Source organism: Rhinatrema bivittatum, chromosome 1, assembly GCF_901001135.1.
Source record: "Rhinatrema bivittatum chromosome 1, aRhiBiv1.1, whole genome shotgun sequence".
NCBI classification, from domain to species: Eukaryota; Metazoa; Chordata; class Amphibia; order Gymnophiona; family Rhinatrematidae; genus Rhinatrema; species Rhinatrema bivittatum.
In genome coordinates, this window is record NC_042615.1 from 212207180 (window position 1) to 212231168 (window position 23989).

The 23989-nt window shown below is 41.9% G+C and overlaps 1 protein-coding gene across 4 annotated transcripts in view; it reads left to right on the plus strand.

Annotated features, from left to right (window-relative positions):
* KIAA0232 (KIAA0232 ortholog) overlaps positions 1-23989 on the plus strand; it is a 294375-nt gene that overhangs the window by 164898 nt on the left and 105488 nt on the right. The window lies entirely within an intron of this gene.

The following is a 23989-nucleotide window of genomic DNA, read 5'->3' on the forward strand; positions in this document are numbered from 1 at the left end:
GTATTTTATTGATTAGGCAGCATATAAATAATTGTTTCAGCAGGCTTTGGGAAGAGGTATACTTACAAATGTTTCTTGTTATAATTGTACACTCCTTGAAATGATTTTTCTAGATCAATGATTTCCAAATATAGTTTGAGAACTTTCATCTAGTTAGGTCTTGTTTTTATTTTTTACTCATAATCAAACTCTGCAAATTAATCTGATTTAGTAGAGCTTGCATATATAAAGATATCTCTTAGATATTCACTGGATATTCTGAAGATATGGGGTGGGATCATCTTGAGTGCTGAATTTGGGAACCATTGATCTAGGTCATTCCTCTCCTATCATCATCTTGCCCCCCTACCAATAACACAAATGAGGTAAGTGTCAGGACAAGCAACATTTACATAATTTTCTAGGGTGATAGACTTCTCAGAATGCTAATTTATTACCAAATAGCACTTACTGTGGCTTGCAAAAATATTTGACAGCCCCCCCCCCCCCCCAAAAAAAAAGCTGATTTGTGAGGATTACAAATGACACTTACACAGATTGTTCCAGTCAGTATGTTTATTGCAGACCACTGTGCTCTTAAAGTAATTTTTCAAAACCACAATTTTTCTCTGCATTTTTTGTAAAATAAAATTTAAAACTTGAAAATGCTGCTTGCATAAGTATTCAACCCCTTTAGACTAGTACTTGGTAGAACCACCTTTTGCTGCAATAACAGCTTTGTCTGTTGGGATAAGTTTCTACCAGTTTTGCACTCTGAAAGTGTTTTGCCCATTCTTCCTGGCAGATTTGCTCTAGATTGTTCAGGTTGGTTGGATGATGCTTATGGACTGTAATTTTCAAATAGTGCCACAGATTTTCTATTGGACTTTGACTTGGCCATTGTAAAACATTCACCTTTGTTGTTCAACCAACCCTGTGTTACTTTGGCCTTGAGCTTGGGATTGTCCTGCTGAAAGGTGAACTTTTTCCCGAGTTTGTTGTTGAAGTAGGTTGTCTTGCAGTATCTTCCTGTCTGTTGCCCCGTATATCTGTCCTTCATTTTTAACAAGATGCCAAGTCCCCGCTGAGGAAGAACATTCCTACAACATGCCACCCCTATACTTTACTGTTGGGATGGTGTTTGCTGAGGAATGGGCAGTGTTAGGTTTGCACCACACACAGCATTTTGAATTTTGGCTGAAAAGCTACATTTTTTTTATCTCATCTGACCATCAAAGCTTATCCCACATTTTAGCTGGGTCACTCTGATGCTTTCTGCCAAACTCCAGGTGTTCTTTGATGTGGTTTTTCTTCAATAATGGCTTCTTTTTAGCCACCTACCAAGCCAGTTGTATGCAGAGCTCTTGATATGATTGACTGTTTCACCTCTACTCCAGTCTCAGCCACTAAACTCTGTAACTCCTTCAGTGGCTTCCTCACAAATCTCCTCCTTGCTCTGATGCAGAGTTTTGAGGGGCAGCCTTGCATAGGCAGTGTCTGGGTGATATGAAGCATCTTCCATTTCCTCACAGTTGATCCAACAGTGCTCATTGGGATATCCAAGCACGTGGGTATTATTTTATAGCCTTTTCCTATCTTATGCATGTCTATAACTTTAATTTTCTTAGAATGCTCCTTGGTCATCTTTTTCAAAGCTTTCCTTCAGGTTCACATTCTGACCAATGGTACTGGAGTCAGAAAAGCTGACCTTTTTAATGATTCACATGTAGAAGCCAATTGTAAGTCAGTTGCTAGGTAATATCTTTTATCTGTGTAAACTTGGAGCTCCCACAGCACAGGGATTGAATACTTATGCAAACAGCCTTTTCAGTTTTTAATTTTATTTTACAAAAAATGCAGAGAAATGTGTGACTTTGAAAATTTACTTTAAGAGCATACTGGTTTGCAATGAATGTTCTGTTTGGAACAATCTGTGTATCATTTTTCATCCACACAAATTACTTTTTAGGGGTTTGAATACTTTGCAAGCCACTGTATATATTGTACTTTAGTTAAATGGTACTTTATTGGAAGCCAGTAAACTTCTTATGTTTAGAAATGTATATTTAACTTTACTTAACTGGACATTGACCTAAGTGTGTTTTTTGTCCCCCACATTTACACAATTTAAGACGTTGCATATATTGTCAGACTAAATATCAAATGTTCATTCTTTTTTTTTTAATTTTATATTAATTTCATTACAAGCAAGACAATGCCTTACTTTGAAAAAAAATAATTTCACAAGAATTAAATTTTATATACAATAAGTCATTTACCCAATAGGAAACTCTATATGCAGGGGAGCGCAATATTGGGAGAATTATAAACATCTAACATTCAAAGAAAGTAACTTAACGTGTGGTCGGCAATATATATCTCGTGGATCTAGGTTGACCAATTTCCCAGGAGAGGATGTTAAAATACTTCTGGAATTAATAAAGGATTTAAGTTGTTCTGGAAAAAAAAATACAAAACACTCGTTCAAAGAGCGAATAATACATTTACAGGGATACCTTAAAACAAAGGAAAACCCCAATATGATAACCTGGGGACGAAGAGTAAGGAAATTACGTCTACGTTCTTGGGTATGATGAGCAAAGTCCGAAAAGATACGAATTATCTCTCCATAAAAGGGTATAGAGAGATTCTTTAAGTATCTCCTCATTACTTCGCTCACATCATATTCAGAAATAAAGGAAACAAAGAGTTAAACATTCATAAACTTCTGCGGTGGAATCCTCCATAAATTAAATCAACAGCATCAGTAGGACGATCTTGAGAAGTTCTCCCTTTATCCATAACTGGTAGAAAATGAGACTTATTTATAGAAGGCATTTTCCCCTCCTCAAATTGCAAAATTTCCAGAAAATATTTAAGAGTTTCATAGGAATTTTCACCTGTAACCTTTGGAAAATTAAGTATTTGTAGATTTAAATGCCAAGAATAATTTTCTAAATATTCCAACCTTCTAGAGCAATTGCTGAAATCTTTAATCAGTTTTCATTGCAAGATTGTGTCTCAGTGGTCACAGCCTCCAAAGCCTTCACCTGTGACTCTAATTCCCTAAATTTCTCATCCCACTTCATCTCAGAGGTGCCCACCTTCATAGTAAGGTTCTTAATCTTCAGCTGGCAGTCCTGTAGAAAACAACCAAATGCAGTTACAAGATCCTAAAGGGCTTCTAGAGTGACTACTGCTGGCTTAGGTGGAAGAAAAAAGGCCTCATCCAAAGTTCCGGGGAAAACCATCTCTGGGTCGCTTCTTACTGTCACAGCATAAGCCCCCCTGGGCTCTCCTTCAATCTCAGCCAGAGAGGAGGTGGCAGAAAACATCACCCCCTGAATAGTATCCAACATTACCAGCATTGATGGGGACTGCAAAGCTGCCAGCAGCTGAATTCCCCCCTCCCCACGGTCGCACAGGATGTGTCGCTGCCCCGCGCGGCAGAGCAGGAGCAGACCCAGGCGCCAGCGGGAGCCGCAGGTCCGGGGGGCTCAGGGAAACTTCCCCTGGCGAAACCGGTGCTCCCTCACCGGGTTTCGCAGCAGGGTCAGGCATTCCCTCAAGTGTAGCCGATCCAAAGTCAGTGATCAGTCGTTGTCCATGGGGAAGAGGAGAATCCGGGGGGAAGACTCGGACCTTCCCCTTGCAATTTAGAAGGCATCTTTAAGGTAATTCAGCAGAGGAAACACGGAGCGGTTGAGCACGTCTAGTTCACACCACCATCTTGCTCCCCATATTAGCTCGTTCATTCTTTTTAAGAAGGGAGAGAAACCAAATATAAAATTAGAATACCTTTCTGAAGATAAGTGAATCGCCTATCATAGACTGGGTAACATTATCATTATTTTGCACTGATGGACATTTTCTAGGAATTTCCTGTAAAGACCTCTGTTTACATATGTGTTCCACAGTTGTGTGGATTTTTTTTTTTTTTGCACAACTTCATCCTGCTGCTTCAGGCTTCTAGTACAGTCAGAACTGGGGATGGGATGGATTTGGTTCCTTAAGTGTTGATTTACAGCTTACCTGTGAATTTTTCCCCTGTTTTATATCCCCTCCCAACTCACAAAGACCAGTCATTGTAGTAACATTTCTTTGCCTAGATGCCATGCACCAGGGTTTCTTCTGAACCCTGCAATCCCAGGCAATAAGTCCAACAAATTGTTGTCACTTCTGTAGGGACTGGGTTTCCATCCTCCCTCCCTGCCTAGGTGGGCTGTGAATGCTCCTCGGCATCCCCGGTGAACCTGCAGAGTGGAAGACTTGACCCAGAAATCAAACCAAAGTCCTCCATTTGGACTGCTACTGAGCCTCGGGTCCTTCTCAGTTTTCTTGCTTTTTGTTGAACTTGGTCAGTGAGCCCAGTTTAGGTCGAAGCTCCTGATAAAACTGCAGCTGGAAGGCCCTGTCTTGCTTGGGTTGTCTTCTCTAAACATTTTCTCCTTTTGATTTTTTTTTCTTAATTTTTGAACAGTAATGGAAAAGGTAGCCGGTGGGTAAAAGGTAGTAATGGAAAAGGTAGCCATTTTTGAACAGTAATGGAAAAGGTAGCCTGCTGGGTAAAAGGTAGTAATGGAAAAGGTAGCCTGCTGGGTAAAACTTGAACCCGGTGGGTTCAAGTTTTACCCAGCAGGCAGAAGATGATATGGATTTAAAACCTGCTATAAATGTCAGGGAAAGGATCATGATACATTCCATTGTAATATCCACTCAAGGATGTCAAGAGAAATCAAAATCCACAAGATGACTATCTTATGAAAGCTGTATGAAGTCCGTCCATTGAAATAAGGCGCTGTCTACTGGATAACAGAAGATGAAGTGTCAAATTCCATGCTGAAGCCTAAGGATAGTCAGCTTGTGCCATTCATTGTGCTCTGAAAGCTCAAGCATAGAGCGGAGGGAAAATGGCACTAAAATTTACCTAAGACAGAGATTCATGCACTGATCCCCTTCATCTGGCTCCAAGAGCAGGGGGATTCTAGAGACTGCTCTCTGACCCCCTAACTGCTGCTCCTAGGAAAATAGCTCTACCATCGAACCAGGGCACTTGGTATTAATCTTCCTAATCCTAAGTTCAAGTTTTTGCCATTTTGAGAGAGAGACACACGCCAAAGTAGGTCCATTGACTTACTAAATCCTAATAGCCTAGTGGTTACAGCAGTGGACTATGAACCAGGAGACCAGGGTTCAAGTCCTGCTGTCGCTCCTTGTGACCTTGGGCAAGTCACTTTACCCTCCATTGCCTCAGGTACAAAAACAGATTGTAAGCCGTCTGGGGACAGAGAAATACCTACAGTACCTGAATGTAATTGAGATTGAATGTCGGTATATAAAAATAATAAATAAATAAAATATTGTCTATTTGACTTTGCAGTCTTCGAAGGAATGTAGAGAAGAATAGAGGTGGTGGCTAAGCATGTGCAGAGCAATGTGCATTGATTAGCTGTACCCTACTTGCATGGTGGAGCAACCAGCCTACTGCTGCCTCCCCATTGTGCCAAGTCTTTGTGACACTGGGCTTTTGGCGTTGAAAATCTGGTTCAGTACTGAAGTGAAGCCAGATGAGCCCTATTGCTCTGTTGCCTTTGTGCACTGAGATAAAGCCAGCACAAAAGTCCTCTCCAGTCTTCATTGAGTGATTTTAAGCAGTCATGGATTATCTATATTAGATCAGAGATGCTGTATCCTGAAAAACAATACCCACTCATCCTAGAACCCTTGTACTATACAGGAGATGAATAGGTCCCCCATCTCCCAAGGACTTTTTTTTTTGCAGATTTTATACAGGTTATAGCCAAGCCCATACCATTTTGATTTACAGATCAAAAAACAACTTAGGACATCTCTTCTAGATCTGATACCTGCATGCTCCTAAGGAGTAGTCAAGTGTCCATCCATTCTCTTTACCAGGACCACACTCTGTACTCCCGGTTGGAAAGAAATTGTATACTAAGTACTGTGTCCAGATGGCTGAAGGGTTCCACTGGTTCCATTTGCCACACCAATCTGTGGTTGTCAGATCTACTCTGAAAATATCTAGAAAGTCATAGGGCACCGAAGCATGAATTTTAGGGCATGAGTATAAGATTTGAACCATTTTGGAAGAAGAAACTTTTAGAATACTATGCTCCAAGCTCACAGAGCATCCTACCACTCCTGCACTGGCTATCATTTTCATATTCTGGAAAAGGCACAGGAATTCACTGAATTGCCTACCTCAGAGATCAGAATGAATTCACTAAAGGCTTAAGATGAGTATGAAAAACATTTTCTGTTTGGAATAAGATGCTTCTGAGATGGCATTAAGAGCCTCTGCCATGGCCATGGATGAATGCAGATTCAACACTTCAGACCCATCTCCTCCTCTGAGCTTTTTCAGGAGGTATCTGAGTCAAGAAACTAGGAAGTCTTTATTTTCAACAGAGAACACGTCCATGGATCTTAACATAGTATATGATAGCAGATAGACCCAAATGGCAAATCCAGTCTGCCCAGCAAGTTGTATAGGGTAGTAACTGCTACTTCATGCAGGTTATCCCCATGTTACACCTAAAATTGATACAGGTTACCCTGTTTCTTCACTTCCATCCTCTAGCCACTAGGGATACCCTGTCTATCCCATGATCTTTCAAATCATTCTCATCTTTATCATCTCTTCTAGGAGGGCACTCCATGCATCCACCACCCTTTCTGTGAAGAAATGTTTTCTGATATTGTTCCTAAGTCTACTCCTATGGAACTTCATATCATGACCTCTAGTTCCTCAGCTTCCTTTCCATTGGAAAAGGTTTCATTCTTGTGCATCATTTATACGTTTCAGGTATTTAAGTCTGTATCTTATCTCCCTATGTCTCCTTTCCTCCAGGGTATGTATATTTTGGTCCTCCAATCTCATCTCTCTTGGTACAGGCTAAATCATTTTGGTTGTCTTTCTGAACCACTTCCATCCTGTCTCCATGCCTTTTGAGATTCGATCTCCAGAATGGAAATCAGTACTCTAGATAAGGCCTCACCAATGACGTATGCAGGGGCACTATCGTCAACTTTTTTTTTTTTTTTCCTTTCTTGCTGATTATGCCTTTCTATGCAGTCCAGTATCCCTCTGGTCTTAGCCACTACCTTGCCACATTGTTTTCCATCTTCCAGTCGGGACACTTTCACCCCAAGATCTCTGTCCGTGCATGTATCTATCACTCGCTTCCCCCAATCACATATACAGCTGCTTTGGATTACTACGTCCCAAATGCGTGACTGTGCTTCTTGGCATTGAATGTCAACTGCCAAAACTTCAACCAATCTTTGTTTTCTTAGATCAATTCTTATTCTCTACTCCTTCAGGGGTGTCTGCTCTGTTGCGAGTCGTCTTGTCTTCTATAAAAAGAAAAATGTTATCTTCTGATCCCTTTGCAATATCATTCACAAAGAAATTGAATAGAATCAGTCACCTCACCTGAGAAAACAGGATTTCAGTTCTTGTAATTGTGAAGAAAGAACCCCTGAGTCCCATATTGCTACCCCTTGAAAACCAAGGACAGGTGTTTGAATGATTCCAAAGAAAATACCCAGCACTCAGGTCTAGTTCCAAGAGACCACCTTGTAGGGTGGGAAGCAGAGGTTTTACACAAAATTATTAAATATAAATTTAAAAATCATAAAAAAATACTAAGAGCAATTATTCTAAGTCAGTAATTGGTTTTCCCTTTTGCTCATTTGATTTTTTCCTTTTGTGGGATTACATTGCTATTTTGTTTCCATTTTAATTTCCAACAGCTGGGTTCTTCAGATAATTTCAGAGGGCTACAAATTATTCCTGTTGGATTACCTCCAAATTATCCTTCCAGAGAAAAGCTTCTAAGCCGAAGCTAGGTATAGACAACTGCCTAAAGCATTAAATATCTAAGGCCAAAGAGGAGCCTGCTTCTGCTGGTTTTAGGGCCATGTGCTAACACAGCTTCAAAGGGGCATACCATAGCACTCTTCCTATGGATGCCAAAACCTTAAATCCAGCCCTGGATGCTTCATAAACACCAGGACCTAGTGAAGTTGGAACTTTATACCCTCTCTTTGACTACAATAGTCAAACTTGTACCACCACAGGAGAGAGGGCAGGGTTTTAGTCCAGGTATTTTTAGTTCCCCAACACACCTAAGACCTTAAACAAAATTCATTGTCAGAGAAAATTCAAGGTGGTTACCCTTGGTATCCTAGTGCCCCTTTAAATAATGGAGACTGTCTATGCTCTCTGTATTTTGAGGAAGCTTACATGCACATACAGATATATCCAAATCATAGGGTACATGTTCTTGTAACAAAAAAAACCCTCCAGTTCCATGTACTGCCTTTCAGTTTAACAGCTTCATGGGTCCGTACAAAATGACTAGCTGTCATCACCACATTCCTTTAACTGAAGATTCATGTGTTTCCTACCCAGACAAATGGCATACCAAGGACACTTCTCAGGCAGAAGCAGATAAATCTGTGCACATCACCATCCAGGTGCTGGAGTTACTAGTATTTGTCATAAACTACCCTAAATTTAACCAGACTTCAATAACTCACGTGGAAATCATTGGGGTTCTGCTAGACGTGACTGGAGCCATAGACTTTCACTCTCTCTACAGATCATCAGACTTGGTGACAACAGTGGAAGAAGTGAGGCAGAATCAGCAAGCATCTGTTTGGACCATATTGAGGATATTGGGGCATACAGTCTCTGCAGTGCATTTTGTTCCCATGGCATGTTTCCATATGTGACATAAATCCTTTAATATACTTTTCCAAATCTAATAAATATACTTAAGACTTAGAAAGGGGATAGTCATATGTGGAAAAATTGAAACTTAATGACAGAGAAAACAGCCCAGTTTAATAGTCACATGAATTTTTATAACTTTTTAACTATTCTGCTGTGTTCAAGGATCTAGTTTTGTATAATTTGAAAATAGTGGAATGAGCTTCAACACAATATTACGTGAGCCGTGAAAAATATTCGCCTTGAAACAATTGGCCCGGAACACAATTAGTTATAAAAAACAGCGGATAAGGATAGAGATACAGTAGTGCAGTCACACATTCAATATGTAGTAGAAGTACAGAGACCAATTGTGTCAACTGATAATTATGGAAAGTTATTGGGAGACCCCACCCATGATATCCAGGGGAAAATATAGGGGTCATGAAATGGGCAACTGAGAGGTTTTTGACATTGAAAAAGACAAGTTTTATAGGTACTTCACCCTAAAATACCAAGTATATATGTTCATAATTATCCATGGTTGACTAATTTTTAGGCAAAGGATCAGTGCTTGAGCCCCCCTGTCTGTGTATAGGCCAGTTTCTTCATCCCTTTATACTGTTATGTAAATCTTGCATTAAATATACCACTCATATTTTGAACTTTCCACAACAATTTCAGGGGGATTTACAGTCAGTTTATGCTACATATTGAGGCTCTGTATACAAGCATATTGCAAGATCGAGCTCTTCAAGATATTTAGGATACATTGGAACAATTACCTCAGAACCAAGGTTACTTTAGAATTCATAATGTAATTAGCACAGTTGGCATTGGATAGAAATTTTTCTTTTGAAGGAGAATTTTATTTACAGATATAGGGGTAGCCATGGGGGCCAGCATGGCACTATATGTTGCCCATTTTGAAGAGGTTTTTTTTTTTGTATCTGAGTGGTGTAACCATATCTCTGTGGAGATTTGACGTCCTGTTTTGGCAAGGAACAGAGTTAGGTGTTAATCATTTCCCTCAATGGTTAAATTCTCAAGACCAATCAAAAACAAGGTAAACTAGTGAAGTTAATAGCAATCAACAGAAAACAAAATTTCACCCTCAAGATTTAAAGGCAATTTCAAAATAGGAGGAAAGAGACCTCAGATTATTTAAGACTACATCAATTTAATTACTCTTATGCTTGTGGTTCAAGTGAATGCTGTTCACATTTTTATAAAAAAAAAAAAAAAAGTTACAAGAATTAAAGTAAATGGGAGGTTGGAGGTCTTTTGACCTGTGATTAAAGCAAGATGGTTTATTGAGCTTTTCATAGCCGTAGCATTGCCTTTGAGGTCTTTCCTCCTATTTTGAAATTGCCTTTAAATCTTGAGCCTGAAGTGTTTTGCTCTCTGCAAATTCTCAAGATAGCTATTTAAATTTTACATTCTCACAGGACAAGCAGGATGGTAGTCCTCACATATGGGTGACATCATCGGTATGGAGCCCAATCACGGAACACTTTTGTCAAGGTTTCTAGAACTTTGACTGGCACCTACTGGGCATGCCCAGCAATGCACTGACCCTGCATCCAGCAGGGTCTCCCTTCAGTCTCTTTTTTTCCGCACAGCAGTAGCCACGCGGGTTAAGGAGCTCTCTTGAGATCACTGACAGGAATTTTCCTCACAGAACTTCTTTAAAAATTTTCAAAAACATCTACCCTATGGGGGTCCCCCTATCAGTATCTGTACTCCGTGGTCGATAGGTAAGGTTTCCCTTTGCGGTCGATTCCCATCGAATTTTCCCTTAAGGCCTACCAGCCATCGACCGCACCACGGCTAAATTTTTGTTGAAGCCATGGCGTCTGGTTTTCGTCGGTGCCCTGATTGTCCTCTGACAATGTCCATCACAGACCCGCATAGTTTGTGTTTTGTGCCTGGGGTCTGACCATGATACCCTAACTTGCACCAATGTGCCCAAATGATGCCGAAGGGCCACAAAACCCGTTTGGAGAAGATGGAGTTTTTTTCATGCAAAACTCCCGACTTCATCGACCGCTTCGACTTCGTCTGAGCTGGTGCCATTGACCTCTCGTCAGCAACGGGGCACCAGTGCTGTCCGGGTATCGACTACTCCGAAGGTGTTGACGTCGTCCTCTTCACCTCAAGAACTGGACCGAGGAGAACATCATGAAAAGCGTAGACACCGGCATTGGAAGGCTCAGTCTGCCGAACCTGGCAAGTCCTTGGCATCGGCATCGACAGAGCCATCAAGAAAGAAATCTATTCCAGAGAAGGCCCCATCCTCCTCTGCGGCTGTCACCGAGGCATTCCCCACCTTCATCGGTGCCGGGAGCCGTGATTCCACTTTCACTGGTGGACCATCTAGCTATGCCAGTGCTGCCTCCTACACCAGTGCCAGGGTTCCCCGCCCAGGTTTCTGCGAGGAATTGAATCGGATGATCCAAGAGGCCATCGGTAAAGCACTGCAAGGCTTCCAGCCTCCATCGATGCAGATACCGGTGCCCGAGCCGGTCACCGATCAGATTCCCATGGCGCTCGCACCACTATTGGGTAGATTGGATGCATTGCTCGGTGTCCTTCCACCGCTGGAACCGAAAACACCAGTATGTCCTCTTCATTCGATGCCAATACCTGTGTCATCAGAAGACTAAAACACTGATCCCATACCGCCATCTGGAATTCTGCCAACTCATCCATCGATATCGATGCTGTCTGTGCCTGGTCCTTCGGGATTAACACCTTTTCTCCCTTCTGAAGATTCTCAGGGAGCTGGTGATCGACCTTATGATCCTTGGACTGATGATTCTTCCCAGGATACAGATGATCTGCCTTCTGAGCCCTCTCCCCCTGAAGAGAGAAGGCATTCTCCTCCAGAGGATCTGTCCTTTATTAACTTCATTAAAGAAATATCTGAAACAATTCCATTTCAGCTTCAGATAGAAGAAGATTCAAGGCACAAGATGCTGAAAGTACTCCAGTTTCTTGATGCTCCTAAGGAAATCATGTCAATTCCCATTCATGAAATTCTAATTGACCTGCTAAAGAGGATTTGGGAGCATCCAAGTTCAGTTCCACCTGTCAACCGTAAGACAGATGCCACCTATCTTGTGCAGTCAGCTCCTGGGTTCCAAAGATCACAATTGGATCATCACTCTGTGGTTGTGGAATTAGCCCAGAAAAAGGCAAGACGTTCCAAACCTCATTTCTCTATTCCTCCAGGAAAGGAACAGAAATCCCTAGATGCTTTTGGCAGATGGGTTTTTCATGGGGATAATCTCTTCGGAGACAAAATTCAGGAGACTGTGGCGCAGCTCAAGGACCACCATGAAACCCTGCGTCAACTTTATTCAGTGCCTGCTGAGTTCTTGTCCACCTCCAAGAGGGCATTCAGGCGAGACTCTAAGCGGCTGGCCTACAAACCAAGAAGGTATTATCCTCCGTCTTTCTGAGGTCACCCTTCTAAGCCTTATCAAAAAGGTCAGTCCAGGCAATCCCGACCTCAGAAGACCCAACCTGCTCCTCAGCCAGGACCAGTGTCGGGGTTTTGACTTCTTCCTGGAGAGCATAGGCCAACCTCCTTTTCCATCAGTACCAGTCAGCAGACTGTTGTGCCATTTCACCAACACTTGGCACACAATCACCACCAATCAGTGGGTACTTGCAGTAGTCACTCAACATCCTGACTGTACCGACTGTCCGTCGGTACAGTCAGGATGTTGAGAGTGCTCCCGGCACTCTCAACATCCTGACTGTACCGACAGACTCCCCACCTTGGCTGACGTGAGGATCATCCGACCACTCTCTCTTTCTGGAACAGGAGGTGTCAACCCTCCTCCAGTCCCGGGCAATAGAACCAGTGCCCCTCTCCCAATGGGGGCAGGGGTTCTATTCCCAGTATTTCCTCATTCCAAAAAAGTCAGGTGGCGTTCGTCCAATCCTGGGCATTTGTGCATTAAACAAGTATCTGCAAAGAGAGAAGTTCAAGATGGTAACCTTGGGGTCTCTACTTCCTCTTCTTCAAAAGGGAGATTGGCTGTGCTCTCTAGATCTCCAGGACACATACACACACATCTCAATTCTTCCATCTCATCGCAAATTCCTGCGATTCCTGGTCGGCCCTCGTCACTTCCAGTACCGTGTACTGCCATTCGGCCTAGCGTCTGCTCCATGAGTATTCACCAAGTGCCTCGTGGTAGTCGCAGCCTTTCTCAGGAGTCAGGGTGTCCATGTCTACCTTTATCTGGACGATTGGTTGATAAGGGCCCTGACTCAACAAACCGCATTGGCGTCCTTGCATCTCACTATCCATACCCTGACCTCCCTAGGGTTTCTAATCAACTATCCCAAATCCAAGATAGGGTTTGGGAAGGAACTATCTTTTATAGGGGCCGACCTCGAAACAATACAGGCGAAAGCCTTCCTCCCTCAGGATCGGGTTTCACCCTGGCCTCTCTGGCACATCTTTTACAGACTCGAGTATCCTCAACTGCTAGTCACTTCCTCCTACTGCTAGGTCAAATGGCATCATTGGTGCATGTCACTCCGATAGCCCGCCTAGCTACGATTCATGCAGTGGACTCTAAAATTCCAGTGGGTTCAAGCTTGTCAGCCAGTGTCCAACATTGTTCACGTTACCACACAACTCCGACTATCGCTGACCTGGTGGATGCAACACTCCAATCTAACTCAAGGCCTTCCATTTCAGGCTATAGAACCTCAAATTACCTTGACAACAGATGCCTCCAATCTAGGGTGGGATGCTCATATAGGCAACCTGCAGATTCAGGGAACCTGGTCTCCAGAGGAAGCCAAACACCAGATAAATTTCCTGGAGCTTCGGGCAATCAGATATGCCCTCAGGGTCCTTCAGGATTGCCTCTCAAGACCATCCTGATTCAAACACAACCAGGTGGCGATGTGGTACAACAACAAGCAGGGTGGAACGGGCTCCTACCTCCTGTGTCAGGAAGCTGCACAGATATGGGCATAGGCCCTTTCCCACTCAATGTACCTCACAGCCACCTATTTGCCGGGCTGGACAATGTATTGGTGAACAAGTTGAGCCGCACATTTCTTTCGCACGAGTGGTCTCTCAACCCCACAGTAGCAGACACAATATTCCAACATTGGGGTTACCCTCATAGACCTCTTTGCGTCAGTCCACAACCTCAAAGTAGAAAACTTCTGCTCTTTCACTTGCAGCCACCACTCACAACCGAGAGACGCTTTCGCCCTCTCGTGGGCCAGCAATCTCCTTTATGCGTACCCTCCACTTCCACTCATACCGAAGACTCTCGTGAAGTTACAGAAGGACAAGGGCGTAATGATTCTAATAGCCCCTCACCGGCCATGCCAGGTGTGGTTTCCAATCCTCCAGGATTTATCAATACGCCGCCACATTCCTCTGGGGAAGGATCCGCTTCTGATAACTCAGAACAACGGATGCCTGCGCCACCCCAACCTCCAGGCCCTATCTCTGACTGCCTGGATGTTGAAAGGTTAATACTCCAACCCCTTAACCTTTCAGAGTCTGTGTTCAGAGTCCTGGTAGCTTCACAAAAGCCTTCCACAAGAAGGTCTTACCACTCCAAATGGAAGATGTTTACAGTATGGTGCACCTCTATGTCCTTAGACCCCTTCACTTGTTCCACAGTGAAGTTTCTGGACTATCTCTGGCATCTGTCGGAGGCAGGCCTGAAAACTTCCTCCATCAGGGTGCATATCAGCACGGTAGCAGTGTTTCATAAAGGTGTAGGGAATGTTCCTATTTCCACACAACCCTTAGTAACGTGCTTTATGAGAGGCTTGCTCCACTGAAAAACTCCACTGCGCCCTCCGGCCCCTGCTTGGGACCTTAATGTAGTCTTAGGACGACTCGTGAAACCTCTGTTTGAGCCTCTCCACTCCTGTGATCTCTGTTAGTGGATCTAACAGTTAGCTAACAGTTAGCTCACAGAGTTAGTGAATTTCAGGCATTAGTTACCTACCCGCCTTACACTAAAATTCTGCATGACAGGGTAGTGCTCCGCACTCACCCTAAATTTTTACCGAAGGTAGTGTCGAAATTTCATATTAACCAATCTATTATCCTACCTACCTTTTTTCCCAGGCCCCATGCAAACCCAGGAGAACAGGCTCTGCATTCTTTGGACTGCAAACGTGCTCTAGCCTTCTATCTAGACCACACGTTGGCCCACAGGAAATCCACTCAATTGTTTGTGTCTTTCGATTCCATCAAATTGGGAAATCCTGTGGGGAAAGCAGACCCTCTCCTCCTGGTTAGCGGACTGCATTTTTTTGCTACCAGCAAGCAGGCATTCCGCTTCAAGACCGTGTAAAAGTGCACTCTGGCAGGACCATGCCGACATCAGTAGCACACCTACATTCGGTGCCACTTGCTGATATTTGTAAGGCTGCTACCTGGAGTTCTCGCCATACATTCGCAGCACATTATTGCTTAGATAAGGCTGGCAGGCAAGATTCCAACTTTGGCCAGTCTGTTCTACGTAACTTGTTCTCAGTTTAACTTTCTAACATCCTTCCGCCAACCCGTCCAGGGTTCAGGATGCCCTCCTAACCAAATTCCACCCCTGTTGTTGTGCCTGTTTGACGTCTTTGGGTGCATTTGGTGCATTGCTCAGGCATTTTCAGCTCGGTACTCCTCCATATGTGAGGACTACCATCCTGCTTGTCCTGTGAGAAAGCAGAGTTGCTTACCTGTAACATGTGTTCTCACAGGACAGCAGGATGTTAGTGATCACGGAACCTGCCCGTCACCCCGCGGAGTTGGGTTCGTTTACGTTTTCTTATTTTATTTTTCGCACGTACGTTTTACTATAAGACGAGACTGAAGGGGGACCTCTGCTGGATGCAGGGTCAGTGCATTGCTCGGCATGCCCAGTAGGTGCCAGTCAAAGTTCTAGAAACTTTGACAAGTGTTCCGTGATTGGGCTCCATCCTGATGATGTCACCCATATGTGAGGACTAACATCCTGCTGTCCTATGAGAACACCTGTTACAGGTAAGCAACTCTGCTTTCACATTTTACATAAATTTCACTTTTAGACATTAGGAAGGATCAAGGAAATTTGAAGATAATTGTATATAGAAAACCAACTGATTAAAACAACCTGTTGATGCAACTTGTCATTCCAGAGCTTTATTTAAAGGATTTTTTATTGGTCAGTTCCTCAGTTAGATGCATTTGCACAGATATGAAAATTTAAAGCTTCAGCCAAAATTTTTCAAACAGGTTAATAGAACAAGAATATCAAGTGACCATTACCAAGTGTGCGATGATAGATTTGTGTATGTTAAACTTTTTGGATAAGGCATCTGCTGTATGACATAAATATTGGCCCATTTTGACACTCTTCTCTGTATTTAATGAACCCCCATGTATTGCTTGTGCGCAAGTCAGAAACAGATATAGTAGTTCATTCATTGTTAGTTACCTACTGTGGTACCAATCACAACAGGTATTCCAAGTAAGGGACACTAATGTGGTAAATATTTTTTGTTTATAAACCATACAAGGGGAAGAGTGGAAACATCCCATTTTTCATGAAATTTTTATTTTGAATTAGTGTACCACTTGTACATCTAAGAATGTCATGACATAATTTGCTCTAGTCCAGTGGTTCTTAAACCTGTCCTGGAGGACCCTCAGCCAGTTGGATTTTCAGGATTATCCACAATGAATATGCATGAAAAAAAAATTGCATGCACTGTCTCCAAAGCATGCAAATTTTGATTTCAATCATATTCATTGAGGATATCCTGAAAACCCAACTGGCTTGGGGTCCCCAGGACAGGTTTGGGGAACCTCTGCTCTTGTCCCTTGTCTGTGGGAGGACCTAGGAGAGAGCGACATCTCATAGAACATTGCAGCTGCTTCGATAACCAACATATTGTGCAAGTCTGCAACATAAATCTGAACAGGTGCAGTGGCTTGTGGAGTAAGTCGAGGAACATTGGTGAAGGGGTGGTATTTAGTCTTAACTACAAGGAGCAGTCCTGATATTTAAGTTAAAAATGATGGAACCTTTTGAAATAAACCATGAGCTAGAATGGAATTCCCTGAGAAGTTTTATGGCACATCATTGGATGAGGAAGTTATGCTGAGTGGTGTCCCATCAATGGGATTTGAACCTGTGGCCTGGGATTTCTAGGCCATGGACCTGCAGAGGCTACTGGCTTTTCCAGGAGTTCTAGTGTATTTGTCGTGTTTCCTGGGAGAGTCTATGTCCCCACAGCCATCTGATTGGACAAGCACTGGTTGTGCCTCTTATTCACAGCAGTATATAAGGCGTGCTCAGAAGAGACACAGTGCTGGTTCAACAGCCATCTTGACATCTGCCCTGTGGAAGCGCTACCGGTTTGTTTCCTGATTACTAAGCCTTGCCTTGTTCTGATTAATGTATTCGTGTTCAAAGATTCCTGCAGTTGTATTTATGTACAGCCCTCCTGCACATAAAGCTTCCTGCTTCACAGTTCAGTCTCCAGTGTCCTGCTATTATGCCTGGATCTAGTATTCCTGTTCCCTGTTTTTCCTACGGACTCTCCAGCTCCTGACCTTGCCAAAGTGTCTCTATCCTGCCTCTCCAAGTAAGTGCCTTTCCCTCCAGGGGCAGCCCTGAAACCAAGCACAGACGCCTGTGACAAGTGGCTGAAAAGGGTAGACACTTGTGATTGGATGGCAAGGAAATTGAAAATTTGATTGGTTTATTTTAGTTGTGGAGCTCAGCTATTAAAATCTGTGCTTTTGTTCCACCTTCATTAGCGTGTATCTTCTCTAACATCTTTTTAAAAACTGAGTTTTGAAATGCTGGTGAAAGTTTATTTGGGATTTAACTTGGCTTATTACATTTTTTTGTTTACATTTTCATATGAGACATAGTTAATGAAAATTGAAGTTCCAGTGAAATCAAGTTACTCAAGGAATACATCAATATACCTAAAGAGCTCAGACTTCCTACTTCATGGCTTGGATGTTGAGAGGGATATAATTCACTCCCATAGTCTCCAGTACAGTGTTTAAATTATTTCAGGCATCTGGAAAGAAATTTTCTAAAAGTATTCTGAGGTTTTCTGTCTGAGGTGAGAACAAGGCCCTAGATCCTTCTTTCCTGGCTCACACACTTCCTTAAATATCTTCTATCCTAGCTGCAAACCATTGAAATATCAACAGAGAATGTGATCATCCACCTCCCCAGACATTTTTGTACGGTATGTGCATTCTACAGCTGAGAGTAGCTCCTTTTAGTCAGCTGGAAAGAGGCAGACAGTGATACCACAAATTTGAAGGCTTAAACATATATATGGAGAAGAGATTTTGCAGTCTGCTCTATTAGAACGTAAGATATACCATGCTGGGTCCAATCAAGGTTCATTGAGCCCAACATTCCGTCTCCGACATGGCCAGTTATTGTCACAAATACTCATAGATTATTTGTTTCTATTCCACCTTATCAATTCTCAATACCCAATGTGGATCACAACAATATATACACCTTTTGTTTTTAACTTTCTTTACTTTTTCACCTCTGTTTTATTTATTTTGTTTAGTTACTAATCTTTTAGCTTTCTTTTCTGGCCTTTATAAAAGACTGACCAAAGTGGTCTACAGAACACTCAAAAAGAAAATACAATACATAACAGATTAAAAAAAAAAAATCTTTGACCTATAATTTCTTGCTTCTTATGCCCAGGGATGGGCGGTGTCTTTCCCAAGACTACCTGACTAATTGTTGTTTATGGACTTTTCCTTCAGGAACTTATCCAAACTTCTTTTAAACCCTGCTATGTTAGTTGCCTTGACCAAATCCTCTGACAAATTGCATAGCTTGATTTTTTGATTTGTTTTAAATCTGGTTATTTCATGACGTGTTCCTTTATATTTGGAAGGGTCAGCAACTGGCCCCTATTTTCCTGTTCCACCCACTCATGATTTTATAAACCTCTCTCATATCCCCTCTCTCTTCTCCAAACTGAAAAGCCCTAACCTGTTTAGCCTTCTTTCATAAGGGAGCCATTACATCCCCTTTATCATTTGTTGCCTTTCTCTGTATTTTTTTCTAGTTCCACTGTCTCTTTTGAGATGAAGCGAACAGAACGTACACGCATTTCTCAAGATGCAGTATGCTCTCTGCAGTTAGTTCCTATCGTGTAGAAGTCAGACTTATTTCTGCACAACTGTTAGTAGTAAGATGTATGCAATTACTTAAAGCCCCCCCCCCCCCCCTTTAAGCCACCCATAGTGTTTGAACACATCAGCTGAAAGCCATTTTGAGCCTCTAGCCTCTTGTGGATTAATTACCAGACGTCAAAGATCGCTTTGTTTTTGTGGCAGTCACTTCAGCACATTCAGCTCCAGGCCATAGTAACTTGGCCACCTTATGCTAAGTTTCATCACGACAGGGTGGTGGTGCACATGTATTTGACGTTCTTGCCTAAGTTTATTGTACTTCTACCTTAACCAGTCTATCTTCTTTCTAGTATTTTTTTCTAAGGATAAATGTCAGTAAAGCTGAGCAAACCCCAGCACGCTTTGGATTGCAAACAAGGAATTGACTTGTGGGAAGCAAAATACAGACCATAGTCACCCAGTTCCCCCACCCCCCCCCACCCCCCCCAAACCCATACACAAGCCTGAGATTGTGGGGTCAAAGAGAACATTATCTAATTGAAGAGCAGACTGCATACCCTTATGCTTAAGCAGAGATTTAGATGTGTGTGTTAGGGCTAGAACTTCATTGGTGGTCTATTTCAAATCAGCCACTAGTGATGAGGTTTTCATGCCTGATTATAATACAATTCTCACATTCACATCATACTATTTCCTAAATACAAATGTGATAAGTTTGGGTAGTCCATTTCTTTAGTGTCTTTCTGAGGGTTAGAATCCAACTCATGCCCCATAGGACTCCTTATGATTTTGAGTGGTCTTCTACTTCTCTCTGATAACAAAAAAAAAAGAAAAAGAAAAAATTGTAATCCACCAAGGAGTTCATTACTCTGTTATAGAGATTGTTCTCATTTTCCCTCCCTTTTGTTAGACTTCCCGTAGCTGGGAATTTCTGGGTATGTGATGGGTGATTCACTTTCAGGGAAAGCAAAGTTGTGAACCTCTAGTCATATAACCACCTCCCTTCTGGAGTTTATTTTATTAGTTTACAGGATGATGCAGGAAGCTGACTGTTAATACTGTGCTTGATTTCAACACATGGTTTGAATGTTCAGATAAAAAAAAAATTTAACTCCCAAAGCAATAAGCTTATGCTTTGCAAATGTATCTGGATTTAAAAAAAAAAAAAGTGGGTTGACTGTAAAATGTGCTTACATATTTTAACTCGGGAAGGCAGATTGTGCCCTGGGTAAGTGGCGGATAAATACTGACTTATCCGGATATTTGGCATGGTTTGAACCGCGCCAGGTAGCTGGATAAGAACTGACTTGACGCGCTTTATTGCATTGGCCTGTCTTAGGGAACTAAGGGTGCACCGGAACTGCTGTGCAAGCCTAGAGAGGAATTCTTGGTAAGATTTGAAAACTCTTCCACGGTGCTAAGCAGTGATGACATCACCCATGGGTGTGACTGGTAATTCTTTGACTTCCCAGAACACCTGTTACAGATGTAAACTGAGTAATCACAATAACATGTGAGGAAGGGATGTCTGTAGTCCTGTAAGCTTGTATCCTTAAACATGTTGACCTAATACCAGGCTACTGTGTTGGTTCTCTTTTAATAAATTACTTTTTTGGATAATAGAAAATGATCAACAGTTTACAGTATATCTTATAAGTGAAACCAGATTTAATTATAATATTTACCGGTATTTGATGAATGCTGTCTTTGTAGAATGTGGAGCCATTTGAGAGCACCGTAATTTAAAGATGTATATCGTGAAACAATTATTTAAAGATGTACATGAACTTTTGAGATCACATGTCATCTTGAAAGCTTATTTTCAACTTCTTTAAATGTTGTTGTTTAAAAGAAGGGTATCCAAAACTAATACGGCTACTAGAACTTCCTGTTTGTGCCATGTCTCACTTATTGGTAGAATGAGTTCAGACCAAACTGATTCAGTATTTGGTAATTTCTGACATTGTTCCAAACATGACTTTTAAACATTCAGGGATATTATAGGGAAGCTGCTCCAAATAACTTAAAAAATGTGTAAGTAATGTTTTTCATTGATATGTTTTTGTAATACTACTTTTCAAAAGGACTTTGAAAATATTACTTAGGCTATGCAGTTTCCTTTTAAATTTGCAGAATATCTCATTCTTTAATTTTAAATTTTGTTGTAAATACATCTTTACATCATTGTGGCAACTTACAGTTTTATGAAAACTAAATGGTGTCAGAGCTTTCGATATGCTGCTTTCATCTGTCATGGGTAAGTGTCATGGCTTTTGTTTATAGATTTTAAACCAATATACAACCCCCCCCCCCCTTTTTGTTTAAAAAAAAAACAAACCACCGTGGTGTCACACTCCTGGTACCTATTTGCTACCATTTGGAGTCTAAATCCTAGTGCAGCCCTGCTTGCAGGGGTAGATTATTAAAGTGGCAGATTGAGCTAACTCCAAATTTGTAGATTCTAATATATCAGTGATATTTAAAGGAGTAGTAGATGGTGGTTCCATCTCTTTATCATTTTTATTTTTCCACTGGGGAATATAATATATCTGGGTTAATGGGGGTAAAGTTTGCTGAGGAATTTTCAATACATCTGTAGCATATTTATTCCACAACTCTCTAGCCGAGAGATGTGGAATTTTAGGAAAATTTACCAACCTTAAATTCCTATTTCTTTGTTGGTTTTCCAACCCCTCCATTCTCCTAGAAAGATATTGATTCTCTTTTATAATTGATTCATTCATTTTTAATGTCTTTAATTCACCCGTGTTTTTTCCTATCAATTGATCTCTTTTATTATCATCTGTTGATATTTTATTAATTTTAAGTTCCATATTCTCAATCTTGCTCACTATTGGGTTCAATTGGAGTGTTACATTTTTATTCATTATAACCAGGGTTTCCCAGATGGTTTCTAAGGAAAAAACTTCAGGTCTCTCTATAGATATTGTTTCTATTTTCACTCCTCTTTGCTCTTGAACTTGAATAGATAAGGAACCCTCAGGTATAGTCCCATCTGGTATATAGTAAAACTAGTATGTTCTGCTATCGATACTGAAGATGTTCCCAGTCCATTACCCAGCTCGCCTGCATCAACCGCAGGTTGTGGTTTGTCTGTGTTCAGATCAGATCTTATAGAAGCAGGATACACAGGAGGGAATCTAACTTCTGAGGATAGAGAGATCTCAAGTTCACGAAGTTTTGCCGTGCCTGCCTGCAAAACTTATTTATTTATTTAACACTTTTCTATACCGACCTTCATGGTAATGACCATATCAGATCGGTTTACATCGAACAGGGTATAAAACTGAAACAACAAAATTAAAATTTTTAAAAATTTTAAAAATTAAAAGTTTTGTTTTGTTGAAGTTTAATTAAACTTCAAATGATTCATCACCCGGTCGTAAAGAAACCTTTCTAATGTGGGCGTCCATAGGGCCCAACACTGGGCTAGTCAAGTTATCAATGACCGGCCTTTCCCTTGCCCTTCTTTTTCGGGCCGAGTGAGGCATTTTCTCAAGCAGTAAAGGTATAATAGAAATACTGATACTTATCTTGACTGGGTTGATCGTCTATTGCCTGTTTTCCCCAATTGGAGACCAACGGTAGCGATTTCATGTGCAATATTAATCCAAAGTCTATCCTTAATCCATCCGAATCCAGGCAAAGCCTTTTTAGCGCGCGCCCGCGGCTTTGGCAGCGTGCCGGCGTCGACTGCGCGCCGCTAGTGGCCTGGTTTTGTAGGACCATTTCCTGGGTCCTGCCCTCCACGTCGAGGGACGCACTGGAGTCTCCGCCGGGCAAGAGGCAGTCCTTACCCCGGATGATAGCAGGTAATGGCAAACAGGAATCGCTCCTTCTCGGTCTCAGCGCAGTTTTAGAAGGGCCCGGCTTTGTAGGACCACTTCCTGGGTCCCGCCCTCCACGTCGAGGGACGCACTGGAGTCTCCGACCGGGCAAGAGGCAGTCCTTACCCCGGATGATAGCAGGTAATGGCAAACAGGAATCGCTCCCTCTCGGTCTCTGGATACTCTTTAGGGAAGGTTGTTCATTGCCTGAAACAGGCCAGGGCCAAAATATTATACCAGGATTTTGATATGGTATTTGTTATGCTTTTTTTGTTTATATGCTGTCTTGTAATATTTATAATTTTTTGACAGATTTATTAAAATTGATATCTTAAATGGAAATTTTTTATATTGTATAGTGACTTTGATTTGTGGTGTTTAAGTTTTTGTTTTGTCAATTGCTGTGTGCATTTCTCCCTTGCTGTACCTTTGTTTTCTTCATTGACAGTATGTCACTATTTTATTCCTTCAAATTCGGTACCTGTTGAAGCAGATGCAAGAGGTGGCAGAGCAGCTTTCTCCTAAGCAGCAAAATGACTTCCAGTCACTGGTGGATAAGGAGACGGCATGTGGAAAACACATGGTCAAGCTGACCTTCAGTGTTTTTGAAACTGTATCAAGAGTATCTGCCATGGGGATTGGTGACCACATATTTATCTTGCCATGGGTCTCAGATCTGCAACCTGAGGTCCAAAAAATTGCCATGTGTGACATTTCAGCATCTTTCCACAGCCACTCTGGCTCCATATTCTGGTATTTGTTGATAGAGGAGGGTGGATCTAAAGTGACACTTGTGAACAAGGTGGTGTTTTTCTCCACCCCCTCGGTCCCATGCCCAACAAACCCCTTGTGCTCAGCAGTGGCAATAGAGGAACCTGAAGCTACAGCCAGCACTTCAGTCAAAACCTCAAATTTGTGGATCTTTAGCTGCTTAAAAGGGTACAAATAACAACTACAGGGTGTCTCTCCAAAGCCTCCAGATGCTACTTATGGAAAATCTCAACATTGGGAATTGCTGTAGAAGGCTCTCCTCTCTCTTAGAGACCAATCTGGTTGTACCCATTCCACCAGGGGAAAGAAGGCAGGGATTCAACCCAAGTACTTCCTGATTCCAAAGAAAAGAGGACTCTGTTGCATCCTAGACCTAAAGATCTTCAATACATTTCTAAAAAGAGAAGTTCAAGATGATTTCTCTGAGAACCTTAATTCCCTTTTTATTAAAAGATGACAGGCTATGCTCTCAAACTGTATTTCAGGCCACAG